Source organism: Rissa tridactyla, chromosome 6 (genome assembly GCF_028500815.1).
Source record: "Rissa tridactyla isolate bRisTri1 chromosome 6, bRisTri1.patW.cur.20221130, whole genome shotgun sequence".
Classification (NCBI taxonomy): domain Eukaryota; kingdom Metazoa; phylum Chordata; class Aves; order Charadriiformes; family Laridae; genus Rissa; species Rissa tridactyla.
The window spans coordinates 64,081,881-64,107,258 of record NC_071471.1 but is presented as its reverse complement, the minus strand read 5'-3'; the positions used below and the strand labels follow the sequence as shown (position 1 = coordinate 64,107,258).

General features: G+C 48.3%; 1 protein-coding gene across 3 annotated transcripts in view; it reads left to right on the top strand.

Moving 5' to 3' along the window:
- AFAP1L2 (actin filament associated protein 1 like 2) overlaps positions 1-25,378 on the top strand; it is a 70,370-nt gene that overhangs the window by 15,639 nt on the left and 29,353 nt on the right. The window lies entirely within an intron of this gene.

The window sequence follows — 25,378 nt, the reverse complement described above, 5'->3', positions numbered from 1 at the left end:
TGCCCAGAGCATGGAGACTCCAGCAGTGTTGCACACTGATAGTGTTGCAAAAGTGCCCAAAGACCACCCAACCACCTTATAGCATGACTGTGATCCCACGAGATGGAGCATGTGGTGGGGAAGGGGTGTAAAGCAGCAGAAAAGGCCCTGCAGCTGCACAAGGTGTCCTGGAGGGGATCATGCAGCCACCGCACCCAGGAAGGTCCTGTGCTTGGTTTTCTGTTGCGACAGCAGCAGCAGTGTTTGGAGCTTGTCCCTGAAAATAAGCCACCATTAGCCTGGCGGCTGTGCAGGAAACACCAGAACATGCTCTTTGGGGCGAGCACAGATGTGGAAGCACACCATGCTGCAGAGCCTCCCTCCTGGAAGAGCTGCTTGGGCTCAGCACAGCTGAGCAGCCCCACTTTGGCCACCAGTTATTGGGCGCTTTGCTGACCCTGAGAATCCAGCCAAGCATCCTTGTTGCTGATTCGAGAGCCAGGAGGAGGTTTTTGGAGGTTTCTAGGGTTTGGTGGTTTTGTGTGTTGCGATCCTTCTGGTTTGTGAGTGAGGATAATGAGGAGGACGCGGCATGTAATGGTTTAATGAGAAGTTCGTGCTCTGGGTACCTCGGACATTAAGATAGTGGTCAGGGCACTGCACTGTGACTTACTGAAGGTGCAGGTTAGTGATGAGATTCAGCCACATATTAACTAGAAGGGATCTTCTGGTGGGAAGCAATGGGCTTCATGAGGGACTCTTCCCCACATGAAATAGGTTTAATATTCTGGAGTGTTACTGTGTAAGGAAACATGCCTCTGAATCAACAAATTAGGGAAAAATGTCAGCTGTTAAAGGTTAGTGATGGAGCAGTTGCATGAAGTGTGTGGGTGGTTTCGAATTAACAGATGCCAGAGGTGGGGAGAGAGTAATGTGTAAAAAAGGGATGGGATATTCTGACCTTTGACAGTTTCCAGTCCAGTGAGAGCCTGAGGGGAGTGGGCGAAGTGAGTGTGAGGTCTCCAAGGGTGCTGTCACAGGAGAGGATCTGAACACCTCACACCCCCTGGAAAGGGGAGCTGCAGTGTGGGCCCTCAGCTCTTCCCCTCGCCGGGCACTTCTGCTGCTTGCTCTGTGCCTGCCCTGACAGTCGACCCACCCTCTGAGCCAATTCACCCGGCCAACCTAGTTGCGGGGGGGGGGGGGGGGCGGAGAAAACCCACAAACGAAATTTTGTTGCTGTGTATAACTTGCAGTGAATTAGAGCTGAGGTGGGTCCGCTCAGGGTGTGAGGGATGCCATCCCAAGTGCAAGGGAGGGCTGAAACTACGTAGCCGAAGGAAGAGGCAAGAGGAGCACAGGGGTCTCGTTAGCTCTATGGGCTCCTCACTTGGAAGGTTTCTGGGACCCTGAAATAACGTTGATATTTCCCAAAGTGAACTCTTGGAAAGGATATAGAGGGGGCTATGACGCGAAGAGAGCAGACTTCAGTTCCATAGATGCTTTTCTGCATTTCTAGTAAAGCCTGTTCAGCTTAACTCCAGAAATGTTTTCTGTGCTGTGGAATAATCACTCTTAAAATGGTGCTAGAGAGGTGAAGACACCCTTGGCTTTCTGAGCAACGTTAAAGTGATTGCGTCTACTTCCTGCCCTGCAACTATGCAGATCCGCTGAAAGTTGGCCAATGTCTTTCCTGAGAAACAGCTGCTCAGAAATTTGGGAGGAAAAATATTTTATTCCTCGCGTTCTGGCGGATTTGAGGCTCACCAGCTGGTTGCGAAGCCTGCCAAGGCTCTGTGCTGTTGTGGAAATGTACAGTAACTGGGCATAAGTAGCTCTAAGCCCTTTTTGGACTTAAGTGTGAAAATGTCTTAATGCTGGGAAGCTGTTGAATGTCTCTTTCAAAGTAGAAATAAATCAGAAGGGAATTGCTCTGTCTGCCAACAAATAAACTCATTCTGGGGAATTTACCGTTGCAGTTTCCACAGCACCTCCTGGGCTCTGCCTGTTGGCTGGAGTTGTCCAAGCCCTCCAAGGCCCTCATGCTGTTAATGTCGGCGTTTGAAATATAATATTCAACCTAAACCCACTGTTCTTAAATTGGAGTTTTGACTGATTTTTATCCATAACTTGTGTTATTTCAATTTGAGGACCGAATGCTCGCTGTATTGAGGAGAGTCTCCCATTGACTCCAAGGAAATTAGACTCTTGTTCTAGCAGGCTGGGTTAAACAAGGAGAAGCAGACAGAAGATTTCTGTCAAAACAACTTTGCACTGGCAAATGGAGTTTCTGTCAGTGTTTTCAGTTTTTGGTTTTTTTTTCTTTTTGCCCCAAGTAAACTGTTCTGATTAGCTTTTCTCAACTCCCTTCCCACCCACAACATAGAGAAAAGTTGATATGAAGGATTTTGTTTTACTGCTGTAAAGCAAGTATTTTCTTTGTTGTAAACTGAAAAGAAATATGTTTGCCCCGGTCTTAAAGCCTGTCTCTGGATGGAAAACTGGATATTTTGTGGCTTAGGATGCAGTGGTGGTACTCAGCCACAGGGGCAGCCTTGTCTGGCTCAAATGTGTGCCCAGGTTGGGTTGTTATCATCCGAGGGGGTGGGCTTGTAGATAAGTAAAGAATTAGCTGGATTTTTGGGCTGAAGAAGAAAGATTGTGGGTTTTACTCTACCTGAACTCCTGCCTTCACGTATGTGGGGAGGGCCCTTGCCTGCAGGGAATGGTTGAAGGCTACATGAGCTGCACTTAGCCATTTTGTGAGAGTTCTGCGTACGCATCCTATCTGCTCTTATCTCGGCTCAGGAGCTGCCTGTGTGTGGCTTTTACAATGGGATAAAGATTGTGTGTGCTGCCAATATAGTAAAGGATCTCCAGGTAGACTTTCTTCCTCTGGTTGGAACAGACCAGTCTCCTTGTAGTAACCCTGCCCGTTGGTGAAACTCAAATCAAGGTTTCCTTAACGTAAAGTGAATTTTGTTCTCTTGGGATGTAGTTCAGGCTGCAAAAGGCCAGAGCTTCTTTGGATCTCATCCAAGACTTTAACAAAGCAGCATCAACCTATTTGTATGCTTTTTTTGTATACGCTATACCAAATTTCTGGACAAGATGTTCTTCTAATCCTATGAAAAGAAAGGTCAGGAGAGAGAATGTGTGATGCACTGGTGGGAGGCATTCAGATGCTGCCAAAACGATGTGATGTAATTTGATACAGCGCCAATGTTTCAGATGTAAACTGAATGCAGGTGAATGCTGATTAAAATGAACCTGCACAATATCTATCTACTGCATCTGTTGTTTGGTTTAAGGTAGCATCTAGAAATACAGGAGAAGGAACCAGATTCTATCTGTCTGGTGATATATGAGCACTCTTATCTCTGTATTTTAGACCTAAACCAGAAACGCAAACAACCCACAGATATGCAATGTTACTTACTCTAAATAACCTTAACAAGAACCCCAAATGCACCTTACTGCTTATGGTTAGTTTTTGATGAGTAGACAGCTTGGGGAAATGTTGACTTTATTTATTACACCCTATCATCTTGCAGTCTTGAGGTGTGTAAAACTTGGATAAGATAACAGCCCCTAGGTGGCTGAGGGGAGAGCAGTGGATGTTGTTTACCTTGACTTTATCAAGGCTTTTGACACTCTCCCATAGCATCTTCATAGGCAAACTGGTGAAGTATGAGTTAGAGAAGTGGACAGTGAGGTCAGACGAAAACTGGCTGAACTGCCATAGCTCAATGGGTTTTGACTGGTGACACAAAATCTAGCTGGAGGCCAGTTACCAGCGGTGTGCCCCAGGGGTCAATACTGGGGCCAGTACTGTTGAATGTCTTCGGTAATGACCCAGCTGAGGGGGCAGAGTATGTCCTCCGCAGTTTTGTAGATAACACAAAAACTGGGAGGAGTGGTTGATACTCCAGCTGGCTGTGTTGCTGTTAGGAAAGACCTCACTAGCCTGAAAGAATGAGCCAACAGAGACCTCCTGAAGTTCAAGAAAGAAGGGCAAAGTCCTGCCCTTGGGGAGGAATAACCCCATGCACCGGTACGTGTTGGGGCCAACCAGCTGGAAAGCGGCTTTGCAAAAAACCACTTGGGGGTCCTGGTGGACACTGAGTTGAACGTGAGTCACGAGTGTGCCCTTATGGCAACAGGCCAACAGCCTCTGGGGCTGCGATAGGCAGAGTGTTGCCAGCAGGTTGAGGGAGGTGCTTTTTCCCCTTTATTCATCGCTGATGAGACACATGGGAAATGCTGGCTCAAATGCTGGCCTTCCTGGCACAAGAAAGAAGTGAACATACTGGAGGTTGTTCAGGAAAGGGCCGTGAAGATAATGAAAGGATTGGAGCATCTGTCACAGGAGGGGAGGCTGAGAGGGCCGGGACTGTTCAGCCTGGAGAAGAGTTCAGGGGGATCTTATCCATATGTATAAGTTCCTGGTGGTGGTGGTGAGTAAAGAAGATAAACAGGCTTTTCTTAGTGGTATCTGGTGAAAGGACAAGAGGGAATGGGTACAAACTGGAATACAGGAAAATTCCATTTTAACATAAGAAAAAGCTTTTTTCCCGGTGAGGGCTGTCAGAAATGGGAATGGGTTTCTCTGCGTGACCTGCTGCAGCTGACCCTGCTCCAAGCAGGGGCCTGGATTAGACAGTCTCCAGAGGCGCCTGCCCACCTCATCCATGGGAGGAGCGAAACCTCTTGGTTGTCAGCGCAGTCCCTTTGAAGGGATTTCTGTGATCGGTGAGAAATCCGGGATGGAGCGTGCATTACTCCAGCCCTAGCAGCTGGTCATGTTAGGTACACCCTTAGTAACAGGGGAGGAGCGTGCAAACCATCCTACGGTGCCTCTCCATAGAGGCACAGTCTGTATTGGTCAAGGGAGTTTTAGCTTCCTGGAGCAGGGCCTGTGTTCCCTTAGCACGTGACACAGCTGCATGGATGAACACCCACCCCATCGTACTGCATCGACTTTTGGCACACTCCAGGTATCTGTGAACTTGTGGCTCTTAAGCTATTCTACAGATGAAAATCTGTAGTGTTGAGAGAGTATTGTCAGGGCTGGGAAAAGAGGCTTTTTCTGTGCTAATGGATTTATTGCTTCTCTGATTTCCTCGAAGCACCGCTAAATGTGTCATGCAGAAAGGTGGTTTCATCAGCAGCTCTGCTTAACTGTAGGGAAAACACTATCTTATTTGACTGGTTCAACATGAAGTCTCTCTTGGCAGGTCAGGCGCTTCCCAGGCGCTCCCAAGCCGCCGTTTTCTGTTCCTTTGGTGTGAGCAAAAGGTGAGCTCCCACCCCTGGCCAGCTGTGGTTGATGTGGGCAGAGCTGCTGGCCATGTTGCCCTTGAGCTCAGCCAAGCACGGTGTTTGCCATGTCAATCCTCCTTGGCTGCCCTCTGCTCTTAGAGGTTTGGAAGTGTCTCTGGGATGTTCCTCTCCAGAGGATCTGGCATGTCATGTCTCCTATGCGTGCTGGAGTTCAGCTGGGCAGGAGGGACTTCTAGGGGAAATGCACATCTGTTATTCCTTAAGCATGACCACTGTCAAGGTTTCCATCCCTCCAGAAAAGCAGTTCTTAGCCAAAGACTCGGTAACCTCTGATTTTTCAGGAGGAGAGGGAAAGGGAGTAAGTCTTCAGGATAACTGACTTTTTTTTTTTTTTAAACTGAAGAGATTAGTTTTGTTTTAAATTACAGTATATTGAGTCAGTGTCTTTGACACCCACAGCTGTGTGGAAGGAAAGCTGCTGGAGGACTTGGTCGGGCTGGATCCCACGTGTCTTCTCTAGCTGGGTGCAGGATGCACCTTGCAAGGAACCTTGCACAGCCGCTCATGGAGGATGCCGCATGGCTCCCATGCCTGGCTTTGCTTCTCCAGCGGGAGCATTCCTGTCAGAGGGTGCGTGTCTGCCCAGCAAAACAAATGACATTGTTTTCACATGGTGTAAAACCGCTCCCTCCACCTTCCCCTGCACCGCTGCCCGTATCTCGGCTGTAAATCCTGAGGGGAAGCAGCAGGCTGAGTCATCTGGCACCATGTGTGTATTTACAAAACAGAAAGGCTGGAACACTGCAGAGGCCGGGAAGAGAAACCGATGCACAAAAGATCTTGGCCAGAGGTGGTAGGTTCCCCCCACACTCCTTGCCTGTCCTTGGGCTTGGTTGCTGACACAGATCACCAGGTTTCAGCTGTGAGGTGATTGGTAGGAGCCGGTTCCAAAAAAAACCTGCCATTGATGAGGCATCAAACTGTTGGGCTAAATTTGCTTGCATTTTCCTTGAAAAACCTTGTTATGTGAGCTCAAGGCAGGGACTGCAGCATCAGCATGGAAAAAGACTTGCACTGGGAAGGGCTTTGAAGATTTGCGATGCCCGCAGCCAAGATAAGAGGGTTGGTTGTGTTCACCCCACAGCACCCAATGTGGCGGGGTGGCTGCCGGGGTAGCCCTGGCCATTTCATCTGCTCCTTGCATTACCTGCAGCCACCTAACTTTGATCTGGCTTGCACACAGGTAAGGGAGAGGGAGCACCAGGGCCGCTCCTGGGGCTGCTTTGCGGTGGGGTAGGGCTTGCAGCCTGTGCAGAGACACAGAGGGACCGACACAAGCCTGGCCCTGCACCCTCAGGGTTAGCTGGTTGTTTTGCAGCCTCCCCATGTTCCCTCCTCTCCCTTTTCCTCCTGGAATAACAAAATCAGAGCAGGGAGGTTTGAGTTGCTCTGCTGGGTCTCTCCTTCCTCTGCCTGCTCCCGCAGCTGGTCTCCTCTTAATGAGCAGAGTTGCCTGGGGATGCCATTTACCCAGGGGAGGCAGCTCCCCCTGCACTATGGCATTGATTTCTTGTGGTAACCGCGTGTCCAGCCTCGCTTGCGGGTGCTGTTGTCTCTTTCCATGCTTTTCCCTGGAAAAGCTGCTTTTCAGCAGAAGGGCTGTGTTTGCAAGGTTCCCCCTTCCTGGAAGGGGCAGGGTGAAGTGGCTTGTGGGCCTGTTACTGTATGAGGGAAGGTGGAGACGGTGGAAGAGAAGTACAGTGGGGAGGGATCGCTCCTTTCCTCTCCGTATATATCCCACCCACACAATGAGAACAGGGAGTTTGCGGCTGAGGCAACTGGGCAGGAAATGGGAAATGAAAAGAGGAAAAAGCTCCTCTGCTGCCGCAAGTGCGACCTGTGGGACGTGCTGCTGGGGCCAAAGACTGGCTGCTATTAGCCAGCTTTTAAAAAGGGCTCGCGAACTGGATGTAACCCAAATCTGCCAGACCTCAAAGCAGTAAGTCTGCAATCGTGCCTCGTGGCTAGGCACAATCAACCTGCCCGCTTGGAAGAAGTACAAAGCAAGTATGTCGTGGGCTCCTTGGGCTTGCCGGGGGTTGTACAGCAGCAGACGAGGGGCTGTGTGGTTGTGCGGGCAACACCTGGAAGGCCTGAGCCTGTCCCTCAGCAAGGCAGTGTACGCCTTGCTGACCTCTATAAGGTACACTGGCAGTATCTCAGTGTCCCATCTGGTCGGGGTTGTGTGCCATGCTGAAACCCAAAACTTGTTACGTCGAGACCCCAAAACACAGATCCAAGCGCTGAGCCCTGTTCGCTGATTCGCAGGGGATCCGCTCTGCCGTGGAGCGCCAGGTATCGATTCGGATGTGCTGGCCCCATGATCCCCACCACTACTGCATCCCTCCGGCTCCCCGGGGTCCTGGTATGGGATTTGAAGCCAGGGGATTTCTGTTTGCTTGTTTAAGAATGTTTTATTCATTTATTCCTAATCGCATACAGTTCTCATCATTGCTCAGGCTCTGTGGCTCTCAGCTATCTTGAAATGAAAAGAAAATACATGTTTGTCTTCCAGCACCTTGGGAGCCAAGGGAAGCCTTAGCCAGAGCCAAGATGTAACGTGGCAGTACAAACACTAATATCCGATGTTCCCCCAGATTTGTAATTAAGAGCCGATGATTTTCCCAAGGTTACCAGAAGGACACTAGCCTACAGGACCCAGTTGTCTGGCTGCCATAACACTAAACCTGTTCCTATGGCGATGAGCTGATTGCTGTTGGGTTTTGTGCTGATTTCAGGGGATTTTGATTTTTTTATTATTTTTTTTTATTTTTTTTTCTTACAATGAGGGCTGCTCTGTATGTCCCTTTTTCCTGACGTAGCCAGGATCGCAGCACAATTTCTTGGCACTGCAGCATCCCGTCAGGGCCGCAGGCATTGCCGGGCACTCTGCGGGGACGTCGTGAGAAGCAGCCCTTTTCCCAGGGGTCCGTCAGTCCCAGTGCCATCTCGGAGGTGAAGGGAACCAGCGCAGCTCCAGTGGCTTCTGCAGGGGGCTGCACTGGGGCTGCTACTCGGTCATTTTTTCTCATAGTATTTTTGTCAGAGGAATGCACCTCCTGACCCACTGCTTGCAGCGCTGCCTGGGAGAGCGGAGTGCCGGGAAGGGGGGTCCCAGCCATGTTCCAGCTATGGCTTGCCAAGCTGCTCCTATTTTGGGAATGGCTGGGTGTTTCCAGGTCCCCTGGGTACGTGCTGCATTTGCCTTCTCGCCTTTGTTAATGCTGCTTGGACAATAATGAGGACCTGGAAACCAGTTATAATTTATGTTCTCTTTTTTTTATTATTGGTTAAGCAAGAGACAAAATGCATCCTGCTTACCCGCCTCTCCCTCTTGCAGAAGGGATGCTTGTGTGAGTGGGAAGCATGCAGGGAGGGCTGTGTTGGTGCAGGTACCAGCCAGTTTTTTTGCCTGGTTGGTGCTCCCAGGCCACACTTCGTGTAGTGAGGGAAAGAAAAGATATTTCTGTCCGATTGGAAACTTGGGTCCTGCGTGCAGCCTGTACGGAGAGGTGAAATGTGTTAGGAAAGAGCATATGGGACCTCCTCTGTGCTCGCTGGTTGGGATGCTTTGGGAGGTCTTAAACTAACTGCCAGTTGGGAAAGCACGGACATGCTCCTGCCTGCTTTGCTGCTGAGACGTCCCTCCCCCAGCCTGAGCACGGGCTCGGATCCCATCACAGGCTTGCTTAGAAGGGAGTTGTGCGCACACAGACACGCTGTCAAGGGATGGAGTTAACCACATGCTTGACTTCTTTAGTTGAATGAGGGCCATAAATAGGCCAGTCACAACAGTCCAGCATTTTGTAAATGTCTGCCCTTCTGACTTGCTAAAAGATGGGCTTATTAGTCATGGATTAAGGGAAATAACATGAATTTAACACAGCCTTCAGATCACCCACTTGCTTTGCTTGGTACATGCATGGGATTCAGGTTACGTTTAAGTCCAACAGCTGTGCTGATGGGGATAACCATGAGGATGGTTCCCTCGGGGCTCTGCAGCTCCGATGCCAAGTCCTCCCTGCGCTGCATGACTGCAGCAGTGTGTCCCAGGCTCCTCGTTTCCCTCTTTTGTGGGCATCCTGAAAAGTTTTTGTTCAGCACAGCTCCCATCTGAAGTCCTTCTGGAAACCAGATGTGTCAGCTCAGCAAGACATCCTGCCTAAATATTTTCAAATAGAAATTTAGGGTCGCCTTGTGACTTTTGGTTCGGGAGTTGTTTGTTTTTTCAATGTTGGTTTTTGGTCTGGTGGCTATCCCTCTGCATCAAGGCCAGATCCTGATCTGATACTTAACCAGTCAGAGCAGGAGCAGCTGGTACCGAGTTGGGTGGCATGAAAGGTGACTGAGAATACAGTGGCTGTTTTCTAACCCAAATATCAGCACGGGGCAAGCCCCTTGCAGAAGCCGCTGGGTCCCACCCTGGTAGAGTGTGCTTGCTGGAACCCCAGGCAGCAGTGGGAGAAGGGAAGGAAAGCAGGCACGTTAGGACATCAGTGGCATTTTTCTTTCTCCAGTAAGAAAAAGGAGATCGTGGAGGTCCTTCTTTGCAGCAGCCTGTAATTTCTGAGATGGGCTGGGATGTGCAGGAAGAGGCTGGTTTGGGGGTTCCTGGCTGCAGCTCCATGTGGGGGCCCTCACTGTGCATGGAAGCAGGTTTCCCTGTGGGATGCTGCACCGGGATGCAGGCTGGCGTGGCCAGCATTGACTCCTCTGCTGGAGAGACTACTGCCTCTATGAGATATGAACTTAAAAAAATTTCCAGGCTTCTCCTGTGACTGGGAGAGTAAGGGATTACTGGTGATGCAGCTGGAGTTCATAGGCCAAATTTATTGGTAATTCCCAGCTGCACTGGGCTTTTGGGCTAATGCAAAAGGGCCATAAACTTAGTCTGCTAGTGCAGTTAACTAGGAGCTGTTAGGGCTTTGTAGCACCGCTCTGGGATGAAGTTGTTGGAGCTGCCCTGGTGAGTCTGGCCCGGGGAACTCTACTGGCATGAAAAAGTCTGATGCTGGTATCCTCTTGCACTTACAGCAAGTAGAAGTTTTTTCTGCTGGACTTTTTTTTTTTTTCTTTCTTTCTTTCTCCCCCCTCTCCAGAAAATCCTGACCCATCAGAAACTTGCTGGTTGAGGGTTTTTTGTTTGGTTTTTTGTTTGTTTGTTTTTTTTCCCTAAGTGAAGCTGTACAAAAGTATTTTTCACAAAAGTTCCTCGGGTCTTGGCTGGTATTTCTGATCATGAACAGCCTTTGTGGTGATGGTATTGCCCAGGAAACCCAGGTCCCCAGGCCTAAGCCTCCGAGATCACTGCCTCTGTCTTTGCCCGGGGGCTCCTACCCCGAGGAACGGTAGTAACGTGTGTACATGTCTATGTTAGGGGAATGACTTAAATGGGAGAGAGCAGCTCCAGAGGAACTGGTGTTTGGTATGCAGTGGAGTTGGTGCTGCACAATCTGAGCTCAGTTTTGGTCCTCAGTCCCTCCCATCCTAGAGGAGAGCCCCAGCAGCCCAGTGAGGTTATTGGCTATTGAAGGTTGGTGGATTCCGTCTTTTCTTAAAAACAAACAAAACCCCAAAGTTCAAGCTTCCAATTGAACATGGAATGGTTTGTGTTTCCCATTTCAGTGAAACGCAGCTTGCCTTTTGTTTCACTTTCATCTTGGATTTTCCTCTGATGTTTTGGGATCCCAAGAGCTGGACATCTGGATCCGATGTGAAATGGGTGATTTCTGCGTTGTCTGTTTATGCCTGCATAAAACAGGAGTTTCCTGATAAGAGGGCATCCTTCTCCTCTGTGCTTAAATTAAAACTGCTTTGGTAGGGTTCAGTGGAGCTGCATAGATCTACACCAGATGAAGATACAGCTCAGGAAGGCATCTGTGGTGACTGCACGGCAACAGCGAGATCTTTATGTATACTCTGAGCATTTCTGTGCTCTCAAAGGAATGCTGCTTTTATATGTAACCCAATTTATTCTAAACCCAACCTTCCAACTTCCACCGCAAGTCCGAAGGTCCAGGTGGACCTGCCTGGCCCCTTGAGCTGACATAGCTTAGGAACACCCAGGTATTTGGGCCAGCGTGTCGAGTTGCCTTCAAATCATGGCCCAAATACCTAGGTGGCTGCTTGCATATGGGTCAGGCTGATGGTACCACTGATACCTCCTGGAGCAAATTTTGAAGTGGTATCTTGGCTTCCGTAGCAAGATGCCTTTGCCAGTCTGCCACTATGTCCTGAAATATGGCACCCTTCATCTACCTTCTTGTGACGAGTCCTCATTCAGGAGTGGCTGCGCTTGTGCAAAGATTGTTCTGTTTCCCTTAAAATTGTGTCAGGATCTTGTGAAAGAGAGGCCCCGTGAGACCCATGGGGATAAGTGACATAGGGTGAAAACTTCCATTCCTTTGAGATTACGGTAGGATCCACAAGCCTGAAGCAGATGGGATCCAACGCAGCTTGAACTGAATTCACAAGGAGCGTTTGAATGCCGAGACAATTTTCAATAAATACTTTATTATGACATCCTGTGAGCTTCTTCAGAGTGTTACTGGAAGCCTGGTTAAGCTTGCCAAACTTCCAGAAAATTATTTTTTTTTTAAACACTTGACAGATAAGCAACTCAAGTGCCTTAACTGCAGTGACCCACTGAGCTGGGAGCGGGGCAGTCTGGAGGAACCAGTGCCAGGTGCTGCTGCTCGAGCTCATTCCTCCTGCCTGACTCACCACATCTCACCTGCACCCAGTGAGACACCACCAGCCCTGTTTGCCTTCGGAGGGCTGTTGACTCATTGTAGTTGTCTCTGTTACTGTCTGGATATGAACCATCGAGAAAAAAGTCTCTGCAGTGGGGGAAAGGGTCAAGAAAACGGGCATTAATGCCTTCAGGTAGGGAATAGATGATGGGAAGAAATGGCTTTGATGGAAACCAGCTTTGGCTTTGCTCCAGAACTGCAAATCTTTTGGCCTTGGGTTTTATTGCAGACCTCTGGCTTTGGCTTTTGCTTTCCTAGAAGTGTTGAGACGTCTCAGTGGAAGGGGCTAAACGTTGAGTTTGTTGTGAGCTGCTTCAGATTACTCAGGAAAACCAGAACAGAAGTTTCTGCTGATTTCGGATGCAATTTTGCTGTTGCAGCCTTGTGTTTGTTTGAATCTCTGTTTCAAAACCTCCTGTGGCATAGCAGAGATCTCAAAAGCAGCGGAAATTTAGCGATGAACCTTGGTGACTGGAAACCACTGAGTTTTGCGTTCAGTTTGATCTCTTAACATCACACCTCTCCTACTGGAGTAGCGCTCCTGACCTGGCAGGTCAATCGCTGCAGAGCAAACATCAGTGCTTATGGACCCTGGAAGCCTTTGAAGCCTTTTGCTTCAAAAAAACCCCTGCAATGAAGGAAGATAAACTGTGGCATATACAAAACCAGTCCTCTCAGAAACGTCTTATCTCTGAGGGGTTTGCAGAACCCCCCTCCTGTTTGGGAATGATGAAAGCACGACGGCTATTAATAAGCTGAAAAGAGACATTTGGAGCAGGAGGCATCTAGTTTTTGATGGTGGCATCTTTCTCATGTTTTCAGCAATTGCAAGTGTTTTGTGTTTTCTGTAAAAATGTTTTGAGGCACGGATATTCATGAAACTGTGTTTAATACAGGCTAGGGAGCACTGGGAAAGCTAAAGAAACTTTTTTGGCAGCAGTTCATCTTTCTTAGCCTAGTGTACTTGCCCAATCTGTGTCCCTTTTAAATTCTAATGACTTCCTCAAGCACCACAAACACTCTGGCCTTGTCACTTCTCCTTTTGAAGTTTGCTTCTCATAATGCAGCCTTTTCTGAAGTGCTTCTGCTGTCAGTCAGCTAACTAGTCCAAAACACTCCCCTGCTTCAAAATCACTTAATTCCTTTTCAGTTACAAAGAGCGACTCTCCTGTTGCTGGCCGCTGACTCATGCGGGAAAGGTAGCGTGCCGTGTGCCAGCCAGGAGGGCAAGTTCTTGCAGCCACCTAAAACAGGGCAGAAAAATTGAAAAGAGAGATGGCGGAGGTGGGAAGCAGAGGTTTACGTGGAGTGAGGTGTGTTAAGAGGAAAAACATGTCTTGGTGAAGCCGGGGCCTGAGCGTCAGTCAGTGCTGGGTGTGTATCTTCACAGAAGCTTTGGGTATCAGCCCCGTTGCTGAAGTTTTTGCGCTGTGACCTAAAAGGCTGCCTGTGATGAAGGGTGAATACTGAAGAAAGTCTCTGAAGTATTTAATTGCACAGTAACCTTTCCCAGGTTTGCAGGACCGATTTGTCAAGTGTTGCAAAAGGTGAGTCTGCGGTTTGGCCCAGAGATACCTAAGCTAGCAGAGAGGCACAGGTCATGAACGCCCTGCTGCCCCAAGACACTATTTCCAGGATCTGAGCATGGTTTCTGCATGGTGCCGCGATGTGTGAGCATGCTGGCCTGCTCAGGGCGAGGTGGAGATGCTGCAGCATTGAGGGATACAAGTGGTCACACGCATCTTTCTTCACTGACCTTCCTCATCCCCCTTCCTTTATCCCCTGCTACATCTGCCCGCACCTAGCGAGGGGTAGACTCACTGGTCCTCACTGAGATATCTTGGCCTGCATTAGGGCTTTCACTTGTCTTCTCTTGCTTTATACCAACACGTAACACTCCTCCTCAAATGCCCTTTTGAGATGGCACCCCGAGACAGGCATACAGAAGATGTGGGCAAAATGTGCTGGAGCGTTGCCTCCAAAGCACTCTGGGTGTGGATGGATAATCACGGGTGGGGAAAGTGCAAAATACTGTTTCGTGGCTGAGAGGTTCCTATAGTTCCAGTTTCTCTTCTATGTCTCTGAAACAGTTTCCTGCACTTTCCTTGCCCCCCAGGAGGGGGAATTTGTAGAAGCATGAGTTGGCATGTCTCACCTGGAAATTTCAGACAGTTGTTATTCAAAATGGAGAGGAAATTTAGATCATACATTTCTTGAATACCATGGAGGAGCTGAGGTGTTTGATGGCTTGAGCAGCCCTCAAAAGCTTGGCAGTTCTTCTCCCTGTGGCTTTTGGTCTGTATCTTGTGCAGTGTGTGACCTGTTCAGCAGCTGTAACAGATGTCTCTGCTGAAGGCTGAGATGGAACTAGTCGCTGCTCCCTGCCCTTTCCCCCTGGCTACCAGGCCACACGTTTCCCCTTGGGTAGTTTTTCACACAGATGAGAGTCCAGAGCCAGCAAAGTCCCATCAGTGCCAGTGTGAGAGAGCTGACTGCCGGACAGAAATCTTGTTTTAGGGGCAAACAAAAGATCACAGAATGGTTCAGGTCGGAAGGGACCTTAAAGATCATCTAGTTCCACCCCCCTGCCCTGGGCAGGGACACCTCCTGCTAGACCAGGTTGCTCAAAGCCCTGTCCAGCCTGGCCTTGAACACTTCCAGGGACGGGGCATCCACAGCTTCTCTAGGAAGTTAGAATTAGTGGAAGGAGAGTCAAAAGGCTGAGCAGATGTTTGCAGTGGCGGCCTGCTATTGCTCCCTAAGTGATATCCAAAATGTACTGCTGCCTAAACAGGTAGGCAAAGCAACGTCCCTGCCTCCTCTTCTTCTTTGGGCCATCGGCAACTTGACAGGCTAGTGGGTTTTGGTACTTTCTCTGCAAAACTGGAAGGCTGCTGGTGGGCTATGGCTGGCTGTTCCTTACCAGCTAGCCGGCGGTTGTGAGGATGCGCATCTCCTTATGCCTGTGAGCACCAGAAAACGATCTGGAGGGCAGTTCCTGCTCATGAGATGCTAATCGTGTCCTTGATTGAATTGCTGCCAGCGCTGGAGGCAGAGCAGGGGACTAGCCAGGCAGCGCTTAGCGGTAAGTAAATAGAGTTCCTTCAAGTTATTACTTTCATTAAAAGCCATTAATTTATTAGTGCCAACGCTTAACTATATTATGTTAACCTTTTGGATGGAAAACAGTGATGTGGCTTTGAGCAAGGGCAGAGTGGCCTCCCCTGGCCCCAGGGAGCTGGGCACAAGCTGCTGATCCCGAAAACGCTGCTGCCTGCTCATGCTGCTCCCCTGGGCAAGTGCTCCCCGAATAACCCAGGTGGGGAGGGATCCTCAGTTACTGAGGATGACATAAGTGTTCATTAGCATGTAATGCTGAGAAAAGAGAAATACTGTGCTGGATAAGTCATAGCCAAGCTACGAGGATGCCTCCAAAGCCTGTTAAGAGGGAGATGAAAGAGTCAAGTGTGAGTTCCAAAAAGCTCTGAGGAAGCTGAATTTGCTGGAAGGCTTGAACTCATTTATCAGCAGTTTCTTGTCACAGATTTTCTGCTGAAATCGTAAATGAAAATAATGATCTAACTCTTAAATCTGTGATGGGATTAGTGATACCTTCGGCATATTTATGTAATGGGTTTCAGAGATTTAATTCAGAGTATTGTTCCCAGTCTGGATAACTGGCTCTCATTCATGTAAACAAAGTGCAAGACAGACAAAGTAAGAAAATCTTTTTTATCCGGTAAATGGTTGTTTTGCTGGTTTGAGAGCTGTCTTTCATTTCCCATGCCTCACAGTCGGGATAGAAAAGAAGTTTTCCAATTCACATGATAAAAAAGAAACACCAGTCTTTGTCCTGGTTCTTTGCTGCCTCAGCCACCCTGGGCTCCTGTGGGGCCCTGCTGGGGAAGAAGGCAGAGGTGTGATACGGTTGTCCTGTCCTGAGCCTCCGCTTTCCCACCTGTGCATCTCCGAGTTTGACTTGCTGCTCCTCAGTGATGAGGCTCAAGTCCAGGGGACAGGTGGTGGCTTCTGCTAGTGGTAAAACAAGGTTTGTTCCTCAGTCCTGGCAGCTGTTTCGGTGCTTGCGTCTCCCATGCCTTGTAAGAGACTACCCTATGCAGCAAAGCATCTGTGGGCAGTGGGACAGGTCCATCACCATGAGTCAAACCAAGAGCCACCCATTAGGTAGGTCACTGCAGAAGTTGCTTATCTCAGTAGGTAAATGTCCATGGCTTCTCTGATCCCTGCTCCATGAGTTTATCACATCGTGTGGGGCTTGGACCCATAGGGAGATGAACAGGATTTCACATTGTATCTCCTTGTGCTATGATGTGCAGCTCCAGCAGTCTGCATGGCACTGGTATCCTGACCCGGTATCTCCACTGGTTCTGTGCTGGTTTCCATATTACTGCATCACTTATCCCAGTATGCGCCTGGCTTATGAGACGTGTTGTATCACCGTTTTTCCTCCAAGTATTGTCACCCATGTTACCTTCACGTGGTGGATGGGACCTGTGTTGGAAGAGTAATGTGTGTGCAGCCGTTGCATAAATTGGGCGGCTTGGGAGAGTCTCGCTTCTGAGGCTCTTCCCTGTGGGTGACACTTGTTTTCCCCAAGGCAGCCCATACTTGTTTTTATGAGTATTGGACAGAGAGGCTCTACTAAGAAAACATATTTGGGAGTTTCTTGGGCAACATGGATTAATAACACAGATACCAAATGGTACCAAAAACTTGAACGCCATTTGAAAACCTGTTGAGTGATGAAAGTAATGTTTGGGGTGTGAAGCAAGGCAGAGCCTCTGTTTCTCTGGAGCATCGCTGCAGCATTAGGAAAACATTGGTGTTTCCCCATAGGGCACGTGTGTCTCGAAACAGCTCATGTGGTGCCCAGCTGCTTTGGAAATCCACAGCGAACAGGGGAGCTCCCTGCTCCTGCGAGGCTGCTCTTCCTCCCTTGACTTCAGTGAAACTGTCATGTTGGAGGTGTGGGAGGGGAGTAAAGATGGCATCTCTTGAATGTAAGAGCAGGGACATCCAGCCCTGTCCTCAGGTCACCTTCTTGCATCAGTGCCCTCCTGGTGCATGTGGGAGGGTGGGCGGGAGCTGTGGCCTCCTGTGGTGGCAGATGTTGGAGCCCTGCTGGGAGACACTCACTGAGCACTGGTGACTCATGGCAGGAGAGGGTTTGTAATTTGACCTCCGAAGTACAGCGTAGTCATTCCTAAGCCTTCCCTTTCCACACCTCTTAACCCTTAAATGAAGTTTAGTAAATATTGGTTTGCTTTGACCCTTGTTGTTAGGAAAGGGCGTGAGCTTTGGTCCGTGGTGCTGTCTGTAGATTGCGGGATTTTTGGGGGGTGGTTTTGTTTGGTTGGTTTTTGAGCAAATTTGTCTGCTGATGATTATACCCTGGGATTCCAGAGAAAACTGATGGTTTGCATATCGCTGCATCAACACTGCTCGGCACCCTAGCTGCATGATGCTCCTTCCCGATGATGAGGTTCCCGGGTTGCCTTGAAGACGATGGCTAAGGCCTGCACGCAGTGTTTGGACAAAAGATTGAGCAAGCTTATTAAGAAAGAAGTCTAGCAATCAATAATGATGTTGCTGTAGACTCTACTAGCCTACCCTGATATACCTCAGGATACTTTTAAAACCTGTTTTTCCCCTGCACTAGTGCAATAGCCTTGTGTAGCAGTTCTCTTTTTCAGCTGTAGGAGCAGAGGCCCAGCCCTGGCTGTCATGGCCAGCATGGCTGGAAGAGCCCCTGGTGCAGAGGAAACAGCAAGGAAAAGACTGGGGACGCCAGGGCTCTGAGTCCGTCTTTCTCTCTGACCCCGGAGCTCTTGCTTTTGCTTTCTCAAACATAATTGCCTTCCCCTTCTGTTATGTTTCTATTGTTCATTGGAGAAATGATGCCATTAGATCAACAGAGAATGGTGGGAAAATGCTTTGATATGAGGCCTTCAGAGGGGGGGGTGTGTGTGTGTGCATGTCTTCTCAAAAAAAACACAACCCTGTGTGTATCTGGCAGCTTCCTTTAATTTGTGTCTTGCCTGAGAGAAAGAAATCCATCTCCAAATATTTTTGGCAGTTAACCTCCTTTATTTGTATTGAAGTGGTACAAACTCTGGGGTGCTGTTCCAGGGCTGTCGTTCACCATCATTGTGATAGCTAATCTTGTTAGGATCTTGCATTTTCCCAGTCGCTGTTTTGGGAATGTGGTATCCCAGGCTTCCTTTTTCCATGGGAAAGATGGGTCCCGTGGCTGTGGTCTCTGGCAGGGATTAGGACAGCAGTGTACCCGCTATTCTGTAATGCAGAGGGGAGTGGAAATGTGTTTTCGTCTAGACGTATCTGTGCAGAGCAAGGAACAAGGATGATGCCAAGTCTCCCACAGCATTTTGACTGCAATCATGCTCCCTAACCGAGGATCCTTGGCAAAGACCTGAGCTGAGGTGCAGAAGCGTGTGTTGCCACCTTTGTGGAGCAGAGACCGCATTAAGGCAGAGGAGAACAAGGAGCGGGTGGCTGTGTGATGCCTCCTCAGGCTGGATTTGAGCAGTAGAGCCCCACATGTTTGTGTCACGTAGTTGAGGTTTTTTGCATGTTTCTCTTTCTTGAAAACAACTGTTTTATTTGATAAAACGCCTCTCGGTAGCCCCTGCCTGGATATAGCTATGCATGACATTAGAGAGCAAACAACGGATGTCCTTTAAGTTGCAGGTCAGGTGGTCACCAAGCCCCCAGTGAAGTCAGCTGTGCAGTCTTCTAAGGATCGAGGGATGGAGAGGAAAGCAAAACTTCACAAGACTGAAAAGAACCAATCTTAGCAGAAAGCTAAAGGAATAAGGGAGGGGAAAAACAGCAGAAAGGACTGGGGGGGGAGAAGAGAATCAATGGTGGTGACTTTAGAGGAAATTGTGTGTCTCTGTCATGCCACTGTAGGATTCAACTCTGGGGCTTGGCAGCAAACAGGATTTCTGGTTTGTAAGAATTGTTGGGTTTGTTTTCCTCCCTGGTAGGAAGGGAGCTCGCTGGGGCCCACTCTTGGGGATATTTACCTTAGAAAGAGGACCCTCTTAAACATCCTGCCCTGCCTGACTTCGTCCAAATTTTTCTAATTGACAGTTATCTTCATTTGGTTTGATCCTTACTGATCCTCTTGGCCACTGCGCTGATGTTTCTTTAGTTGCTTCGCTGATGTTTTCCTAGGTGGGTTCTGCCCCAGCTGGAATTACTGTATTACGCAAGTGATATGTGACCTGGTCCCCCGCGTGCTGAGGATGCAGCACTTCCCACGGCGACAGTCCCATCAACTCCAGGTCCTAGCACGGTTTTCCATGGCGCTTTGATATGTCCCCGTTTGCTGATGATACATGCATTGCTAAGCACCTGAGCAGAGACCTTTGGTCTGTAGCCTAGTAAAGCTTCGGGGATCCCCTGAGCTTGATGGGCACTCTGCTAATACGGCACGCTACAAAGGGAAGAGTTGCCAGCTTCTTTCAGATGTCATCCAACAAATTTGTTTGCTAGTGTGAGACCTCCAGTGACTCACCAGTTGTGCTGTCCTGGAAAGACTGAGACCCTTTGCAAAGACAGACGTCGCTGTATTGCCCCTGAAGTTTCATGCATATACCCTCTATTGCATATAATAAAGCAATACGGCACTAAAATACAAGACTGATTAGTAAATACTCCTTATGACACAGTGATTTTCATATTTTGCTTCTCTTCTCTCTTCCTTTTTTTTCTTAATTTTTCTTGGATGCTGTTTCCCACCTTCCAGCGGAGGAAAGAGAAGTCTGTTGTTTGCTCAGCTAACTGAAAAAAAAAGCTTTGTGTGCATTTTCTGCTGCCGTTTTGTTAAAGTTCAGAGTTCCTAGGTTAGAGCTGCCGCTTCTCAATATGGGTCTTGTTCAGGCTTCCAGAGCAGCCCACGCAGGGCTGCTTGGGTTCATCTGCGCAGTTCACAGCCCACAACCAACGAGACACATTGTTTGCCTCCCTCCTTCCATGATTCATACTTTGCAACAAAGAGGAGCCTAATGCTCCCAACGCGAGTGTGAAGCCAGGCGGTACTGGATTTTAGGTACATCAATAGAGGCAGTCTGGGTGGGTTTTCTTTCTTTCTGTCTGTCTGTCTGTCTTCCTTCCTTGTGAGCACTCATTATGTCTGAAAATCAGACAGTTTTGTGACGGTGGTCATAAATGTCTGATACTTGTCTGGTTTAATAGGGAAACCATGATAGGAGGTCTCTAATTTTACAGTTTCCTTATTCTGAGGAATTTTAGCTTGTCTCGGGTTTGTGAATCTTGCCTCTTATTTTGTTTAATCTAGCAGTGATTCTCCAATGAGGAAGTTCACTGTTCCCTGGAAGCTTGGTGGTTCGTTCTTTTTTATGAGTGGTTTTTTTTTTGTCCTTTTTCTTTCCTTTGATAAACACGGCATCATTTTGCTTTGGGGAGGTTTCTTCTTTTTCTACAAATATTTATATACTTATAGTTATTTTTCTGTAGAAAAAAAAAATGGAGGAGTTTCAACTGGACAACAATGGGCTGGGCTTCTTATTCTTTTTCCAGCTAAAAGAAGGAAGGCTGGACAGTCATTGCAGGTGCAAGCGTGGGAAGCGAAGCCTGGTTTCTGACGATCAAAACCAAGCTGATAAACTTTAGTCCACGCTTGTCAGCATTTTTTTTTTTTCCCCTACTCATCATCCTGGGTGAATGCTGGTGGGGTCTCCGCGTGGTGGGGATGCGTTTTGGAGGAGCAGCCTTCTGGGGTTCAACAGGGATGTTAGTTCCTCCTGGCGCTGTGTCTGGATGAGCCGTTCACCACGTGTCCTTCCTTGCAGAAGGGACGAAGCATTGCTGTACCCTTTTCTCTCCTGCTCCTCTGCAGGACCCTGAAGCCGACAGGATGAGGAGGGTTGGTTTGCCTGAGGAAGGATCCGCTTTGCTATTTTGGAAGGCAGCCCCACGTTGGGGGTCATCCAGCTGTTACAGCTGTCACCATCCACGCATCTGCCTTTCCTCACAGCTGGGGAGAATGGCCTTCTCTAGCTGTCATCATGGGCCACTTTTCCCCCTTGCAAAGGCCGACTGTTACTGTAAGACTCCAAATTAGCCGAGGAGGCCTGGGCTGGGAGCTCCTGCTCCGCTGACAGCACTCGCTATTCAGCAGCCTGAATGCCGTCTCTGTGCCCGCCCGTCCCCTCTGCACGCTCGTCAGCTGCCCTATTGATTTAATGCGGCGACGGAAAAAAGAAACCAGGGCACGAAAGGAACTGCTTTCTGCCAAAGCAGCCCCTGGGGAATCCCAGTGCTGCCAGCCGGGGCTGGTCAGCGGGAAATGGGGGACGAAAGGCTGCCGTGGGATGTCCTGAGTGGAGGAGGGTCTTGGGGGCACCTCAAGATGCCTCTCAGGAGCCCCTCCGCTCCTGCGGCCTGATGCTTGCATGAGTCACAGCGCTCTTATCAGTTTCACTATCTCTGGACTTTCCAAGGCTTTTGAAGCGAAATCTTGGCATGCCACAGGCTGCAGGTATTTACCAGGTGCCTGAATCTGTGGTATTTGCCAGCAGCTCAGCCCAGCCCCTTCGAGGAGGGGTGAAGCTGGAAGTACCAAACCCAGATCCTGCTTTTGGCAAGAGGTTGGGAAATCTCCCAGCGCTTCCACATCCAAGGAAGGGTCTTTTGGGAGTGAGATCTGCCAGCTGGGACACAGGAAAACTGGGTTGTATTCCTCATCTCCTGGAGAATACGCCCGTATCCTTGGACGGATCGCTTAATCTCTCTATGCCTTGGTTTCCTGTTAGCAAATGATACTCCTTATCTTTCACCTCTCATCTTAGTGGAGGAAAGAGTTTGTCTTTTAGTATGTATCTTATTACAGTTCTTTGTCCGGTGGCTGGGGCCCCTCTACCTTCATAAAATAAATAATTGAATTTAGATTAAATGGTCTAATATAATCCTGCCCAGTGGTTACTAAAACATTTGAATGGAAGTTCATTCTGAGCCTGTCTTTCCATTTCCTCATAAGGCCAAGACATGAAGTAATTAGATGTAGACATAGGTTGTTATTGTAGCACAATGACAAAGATCGGTGGTTATTGGTAGGAATGGCTTTTTTAATCTAGTTTAATGGTCATTTACCTTTCAGTGACCTTGATGTCAGGCAAAATTGGCAGCTCTTTTGCAAGGAATGTGCTTCCTCAATGGGGCTTTGCAAGCTGCTGCATTTTTGGCTCTAGCTTCACATGAACTAGGATAGACAGCACCGCAATGCAAGAGACTTTCTGTCTGCAAAGAAAGGCTGTAGACTCCTGCCAAAAGAAGCCCTTTTCAGTGCCGTCCTACTGCCGCTGAATTGCTGTCGAAACAGATCAGTTGTGTTTCAAGCAATGCTTTGCTTATTGCTGCGACCAAAGCTGCAACCCTCAAAGAGGGAGTCTGCTCTGGTCAGAGGGCTGCCCAGGAGATTCTGTGAAAAGGGTTTGCATTGCCTTAGAGTAAAAGAGGGAGAATATCTCTCACCCTCCACTTCAGTGCACGCAAGAGGAGCTGGTAGTTCTGGTTGTAACCCCCTACAAGTCCTTACTACAGTAAAGATGTGATATTTCTATACGCCTTAAAGTTCAGTCCTTTCAGTGGTGGTCATCCACTCACTGCAGATGCAAATCAGCCAAGTTTTCTGTTTACTACGATGATCCTGCACCACTCCCCATCACATGTTGCAAAATCCTCATGGTTTTATCAAGTGGCTGATACCTGTGGCCATGGAGAAAAGCAGCATGATCTGAGCTGTGCTGCACTATCTAATGGTACCCCGTACGTGTGGCCATGCTTTGTAAGGAGATGGAGTAGGTCATATCCTGGGACTTGGGAGGACTGGATTCAGTAGAGGTATTCACAGTGACCCTGGCTAACTCTCGTAATTCTTCTGGGACAGTCTTAACCTTAGAGGTCATCTCCTGTTTTCCATGAAGTAGGCTGAATTTTTGTAAGTGCTATGGAAGTATTTATTTGAGATGGTGTCAGAAAGATTACTTGAATCACATTGTAATTGAGGGTTCACAAAGAAGTGCTACAACAGTTGAGACGAGTAACGTAGGAGGTTTCTCAAAAGCATCTCTGAGAATTGCACTGATTTGTGGCTCTGGCTTCTGTCTACTTCTGATCTCTCATCCTGCTGCTTGCAGACATTTGATTTTGCAGATGTGTTCCTTGCACCTGTAACTATTGCCCTGCAGAGCAAGCCTGCCTACGGGAATCATCTCTTTACATGCTCTCATTTCTAAACTGCTAAGATAAGGAGAGCAAAACAATGCACCTTGGAGGGAGAGCCACTTGTTCCAGGCTGCTTTGGATAACTACCAGCCTGGTTTTACCATGAGCGTGTTCAATGCCTCATCGCCACAGCATGAGATCAAGCAGTAGTTTCCAGCGTTCAAAATCCTGAGACGGTTTGACGTATGTGGGCTCTCAAGTGTTTTTAGTCCTATTCACCTGCTGGGACCTGCTGCGATTCTTGCTTGCAGAGAGGATCTTATAGACTCCCATTGTAGTAATTCTTCTTCTCATGTTCATCACTCCAATAAATATTGGCTCGTTCTCCTTCTGATAGGAGAGAATGAATGGTCGCATTCATTTCAGTGGCAGTTTATTTTTGCAGGTATCAGGTTTGGATTGGGAACATCCAGCTGAGATCAAAGCGATACTTGCATAGAAGCAGATGGTTTATATGCTGCTTCTTGCTGAAGAAGAGCAAAATTAATCTCTCTTGAGTCCCTGAAGCCTGAACCCATTGAAGTCTGACAAAGTCTTTCCACTGACCTCTGTGGCCCCAGGATCATGTCCTAAATGAATTGCTTTGAGTCACTAGAAGTCTGAATTCAGCTTTGGTGGGCTGGAAAATGTAACCTACTGTATGGGCTGCGCTATTCATAAGAGCTCGGCCCTGTGTGTGTGCTAGCTGTGCATGCCTGGGAGAAGAATAAAGTCATTTTCTGCAGTCGTGGGGGTGGAGGAGGGAATGGGAATTATACCCCTTTCCCTGCAAACATGGTATCGTGACTTCCACGCGGGCAGCTGTTGGGAGCTGACCCACTTCTGAAGCTTCACATTAAGATTCAGTATTTTTTGTGCTGTTTCTTCTCATATCATCCCCGACACATAAATGTCCTGTCCACCAGGATGAACTAATAGGAACATACATTTAGGCCTGACCAGCAGGAACTGACCTCAATTTAAATTTTCTCAAGTGGGATGCCAAAGCACATGAGCAAGTATAATGAGGCTGTGATTTACCCCAGCGGAGTTTCCTTAAACTTAAAAAAAGCAGGGTCCTTGAAGCTTGAGAGAAGCCGGTTGTGAGTGTGTTTGACACCAAATGCTCACAGTTCATTGTTTGATATCAGTGACGTGTAATCTTGTCGTCACCAAATACTACCTGTTTCCTTACAGTTTATTTCTTGAATCAAGAAATCACTTCTTGAAGGGATTCTTGATTTCTCTGGTTTGCAGTGGTTTATAGATGGGCAAAACAGCAGCTAGCGAAAACACTCAAGTTCATGCAGCATGATACAGGCATTTTCCATTCCCTACTCGTCTTAAATCAGACCACAAGAGAATTAATTTGATGTAGCAGGTATAAAAGGAAGTGTAAAGAACTAACAATTGGCAGGTTCCTCTGGAGCCATTATTGATTGATCCGGAGTCATTACACTGTTTTACAGTCAAGCTAGTGAAGATTAATACAGTTTGAGAGCAGTAGCATGTTATTCAATTAATAGCTAGCAACATACACCTTTACAGAGCAATTTATGCTTTATTTATCAATATTCTAACATGTATTCATCTGAGAAAGGGTCTCCTGGTGGCTAAAGATCAGGGAGTAAGGCAGTGATGGCTCTCTCCTGGTCTTACACAAATGTTCTTTGTGACCTTCGAGGTGATAGCACTTAAACTAGATATGCTTCAGATGTTTTGCCTTATAAAACCAAAAAATTAACACTTTTCCAGCTCATTGGTGTGAACTGTGACTCACAGGGGTACCATGGAAACACACAGCGTGGAAATGCTGTAAGTAAAGGGAAGGGAGCATTGCCCCAGTTAAATTATCCGTATGTCACATTCCTCAGTGGTGCGCTGAGGAGTCACAGCCTGGTTTGCAGCCTGGTGGGGACAAAGCCAAGCTTGGCTGCCCGCGTCCCCCAAAGCTCCTCAGCATCAGGGAGTAATGGAGTGGGGTAGCGGGGGAGCCTCCAAAGGGGAGGAATGGCCCTGGCTGGGTTTCCCGT